This window comes from Myotis yumanensis, unplaced genomic scaffold (assembly GCF_028538775.1).
Source record: "Myotis yumanensis isolate MYYU_CA2020_CCGP unplaced genomic scaffold, mMyoYum1.0.hap1 SCAF_10, whole genome shotgun sequence".
Classification (NCBI taxonomy): domain Eukaryota; kingdom Metazoa; phylum Chordata; class Mammalia; order Chiroptera; family Vespertilionidae; genus Myotis; species Myotis yumanensis.
The window spans coordinates 67073593-67078198 of record NW_027223761.1 but is presented as its reverse complement, the minus strand read 5'-3'; positions in this window follow the sequence as shown (position 1 = coordinate 67078198).

Below are 4606 nucleotides of genomic sequence, written 5' to 3'. Positions count from 1 at the left end.
GACATGAGGCTCAGATAACTATCTTGTTACAGTGGTGACAAGTATGAAGAAGAGGTCTATGCTTCTTCATGGCAGAAATGAAAGTTGGAAATAGTCCGGGAATCTGATAGCATCCCTGGACTTCTGCACTAGTTAGGACTGCCTGCCTCGGACCCCTTTTTGCATGAGATGAATACTGCATTTGATGTAATCTCAGATACGATTGATTGTAAGACACATCATTACTCTACATACCATTAAGAAGGAAAAGAAAATGCTGACAATTATACAATAGTATACTGCTTTCTTTTCACATCCTTTATAGATGACGGTCTATAGTAAATCATCTAACTCTTCAACTCAAAGAATTAGAAAGAGAGCAACAAGAAAACCCCAGAGTGAGCAGAAGGAAGGAGATAATAAAGATTAAAGCAGAAATAAATGACATAGAGACCAAAAAAAACAATACAGAAAATCAATGAAACCAAGAGCTGGTTCTTTGAAAGGATAAACAAGATTGACAAACCTCTAGCCAGGCTCACCAAGAAGCAAAGAGAGAGGACCCAAATAAACAAAATCAGAAACGATAGAGGCGAAATAACAACAGACCCCACAGAAATACAAATGATTGTTAAACAATACTATGGACAACTCTACTCCAACAAACTAGACAACCTGGAGGAAATGGACAAATTCCTAGAAAAATACAACATTCCAAAACTCAATCAGGAAGAATCTAAAATCTCAATAGGCCAATAACTATGGAAGAAATTGAAGCAGTCATCAAAAAGCTTCCAGCAAACAAAAGCCCAGGACCAGACGGCTTCACAGGGGAGTTTTACCAAACTTTCAAGGAAGAACTAAAACCTATCCTCCTCAGACTACTACAAAAAATTCAAGAGGAAGGAACACTTCCAAGCTCATTCTATGAAGCCAGCATTGCCCTAATACCAAAACCAGGTAAAGACAACACAATGAAAGAGAATTACAGACCAATATCCCTCATGAACATAGATGCCAAAATCCTCAACAAAATCTTAGCAAATCGGATCCAGCAGTACATCAGAAGGATCAAACACCATGACCAAGTAGGATTTATCCCAGAGATGCAAGGATGGTACAACATCCGTAAATCAATAAACGTGATACATCACATAAACAAATTGAAAGAAAAAAACCACATGGTCATATCAATTGATGCAGAAAAAGCATTCGACAAAATCCAACACCCATTTTTGATAAAAACTCTCAGCAAGGTGGGAATAGAAGGATCATACCTCAACATAATAAAAGCCATATATGACAGGCCCACAGCCAACATCATACTCAATGGACAAAAACTAACACCATTTCCCCTAAGAACAGGAACAAGACAGGGATGCCCACTCTCACCACTCCTGTTCAACATAGTCCTGGAAGTATTAGCCATTGCAATTAGACAAGAAGAAGAAATAAAAGGCATCCAAATTGGAAAAGAGGAAGTAAAACTGTCCTTATTTGCAGATGACATGATATTATACATACAAAACCCTAGAGACTCTATAAAAAAACTACTAGACTTAATACATGAATTTGGCAATGCAGCAGGATACAAAATTAACCCCAAGAAATCGGAGGCATTTCTATACACCAATAGTGAACTTTCAGAAAGAGAGATTATAAAAACAATCCCATTTACCATCGCACCAAAAAGATTAATATACCTAGGAATAAACTTAACTAAAGAGGTAAAAGACCTCTACTCAGAAAACTACAGGACGTTGAAAAAAGAGATAGAGGAAGACATAAACAGATGGAAGAACATACCATGTTCTTGGATTGGTAGAATCAACATCATTAAAATGCCCATTCTACCCAAAACAACCTATAAATTCAACGCACTTCCCATTAAAATACCAATGGCCTACTTCAAAGATCTAGAACGAACTCTCCAAAAATTCATCTGGAATAAAAAAAGACCCCGAATAGCTGCAGCAATCCTGAGAAAGAACAAAGTAGGTGGCATCTCAATGCCAGATATCAAGCTGTATTACAAAGCCACTGTTCTCAAAACTGCCTGGTACTGGCACAAGAACAGACATATAGATCAGTGGAATAGAATAGAGAGTCCAGAAATTAGCCCTAACCAATATGCTCAATTAATATTTGACAAAGGAGGCAAGAACATACAATGGAGTCAAGATAGTCTCTTCAATAAATGGTGTTGGGACAGATACATGCAAGAAAATGAAACTAGACCAACTTACACCATACACAAAAATAAATTCAAAATGGATAAAGGACTTAAATGTAACACGGGAAGCCATAAAAATTCTAGAAGAATCCAAAGGCAACAAAATCTCAGACATATGCCGAAGCAATTTCTTCACTGATACAGCTCCTAGGGCACTTGAAACTAAAGAGAAAATGAACAAATGGGACTACATCAAAATAAAAAGCTTCTGCACAGCAAAAGAAACCATCAACAAAACAACAAGAAAACCCACTGCGTGGGAAAACATATTTGCCAATGTCATATCTGATAAGGGCCTAATCTCCAAAATTTATAGGGAACTCATACAACTTAACAAAAAGAAGATAAACAATCCAATCAAAAAATGGGCAAAGGAGCTAAATAGACACCTTTCCAAAGAGGACATTCAGAAAGCCAAGAGACATATGAAAACATGCTCAAAGTCACTAATCATCCGAGAGATGCAAATCAAAACAACAATGAGGTACCATCTCACACCTGTCAGAATGGCCATCATCAACAAATCAACAAACGACAAGTGCTGGAGAGGATGTGGAGAAAAAGGAACACTTGTGCACTGCTGGTGGGAATGCAGACTGGTGCAGCCACTATGCAAGACAGTATGGAGTTTCCTCAAAAAGCTGAAAATGGAACTCCCATTTGACCCTGTGATCCCACTTCTAGGAATATATCCCAAGAAACCAGAAACACCAATCAGAAAGGATATGTGCACCCATATGTTCACAGCAGCACAATTCACCATAGCTAAGATCTGGAAACAGCCTAAGTGCCCATCAGTAGATGAATGGATTAGAAAACTGTGGTATATCTACACAAAGGAATACTATGCTGCTGTAAAAAAGAAGGAATTCTTACCATTTGCAACGGCATGGATGGAACTGGAGAGCATTATGCTAAGTGAAACAAGCCAGTCAATGAAGGAAAAATACCACATGAGCTCACTCATTCATGGATAATAAAGACCATTACAAACTTTTGAACAATAATAGATACAGAGGCAGAGCTGCCTCAAACTGATTGTCAAACTGCAGTGGGAAGGCCAGGGAGGGTTGGGGGGGCAGGAGGGAGGGGGGTAAGAGATCAACCGAAGGACTTGTATGCATGCATATAAGCATAACTAATGGACATAAGACACTGGGGGGTAAGGGAGGCCAGGGGATTGTCAAGGGCGGGAGGACACATATGTAATACCCTTTGTAATACTTTTAGCAATAAAAAATAAAAATAAAAAAATAGATGATGGTCTAATTTTAAGATAAGAAATTTGAAAAAGCATGTGTTTCTAAGAGTCAATGAAATATATATAAAAAAACCACCTTCTTAAAAACTACCTTTAGGTTGAGTCCTGGCTGGGTGGCTCAGTTGGTTGGAGCATCGTCCTGTACACCAACAGGTTGTGGGATTGATTCCCAGTCGGGTCACGTACCTAGGTTGTGGGTTCGATCCCAGTTAGGCATACAGGAGGCAACCCATCGATGTTTCTCTCCCTCTCCTTTCCTCTTTCTCTAAAATCAATAAGCAGCCCAGCCGGCGTGGCTCAGTGGTTGAGTTTGACCTATGAACCAGGAGGTCAGGAGGTCACGGTTCAATTCCTGGTCAGGGCACATGCCTGGGTTGTAGACTCGATCCCCAGTGCATGAGGCAGCCAATCAATGATTCTTTCTCATCATTGATGTTTCTATCTCTCTCCCTCTCCCTTCCTCTCTGAAATCAATAAAAAGTATATTAAAAAAGAAAATCAATAAGCATGTCCTTGAGTGAGAATGAAAAAAAAAGGAACCATCATTAGTTGAGGTTTTAAACACTTGCAGCTAAACAGGTTCATCATAGATACCATTCTATAATAAAGAGACACAGTTAGACAGAAATCAATGCATCTGAAAGTAGAGAGGGAAGATCCGGCTTTGCTAAGAAAGCTGCTTTTTGCTCTATGTCAGTAATCTAGATGGCCGATTCCAGAAATCTGCCAGCATGTCGTGTCCAACCTGGGACTTTTTATTGACGGGCTTATTTTTTGCCCTTTTCTGGTCTGGTCTGTAATGCTCCAGGCTATGTTTCCAGCCTCCTGGGTGAGCTGAGGTCCAGCTGAGTTCAGCCAATGAGATGCACTGCCTGGAGAGTGGGAGAAGACAGGAGGAGTGCATTGTATTCGTTCTCCTCTTTCTCTGTCCTTCGTGGCATCTCCATTAGCAACTCAGACTCCTCACTGGATTTGGCTCCTGCCAGACAGACCAGCCAATGGTGTAGCACAGGGGTCCTCAAACTACGGCCCACGGCCACATGAGGTCCGCCGAAAACATTTATCAGGCCTGCTGGGTGTTTTTGCTGCCTCTGCCTGTTGCTTAGCAGCCGACTAGTCCAGGCCCGCAGTGC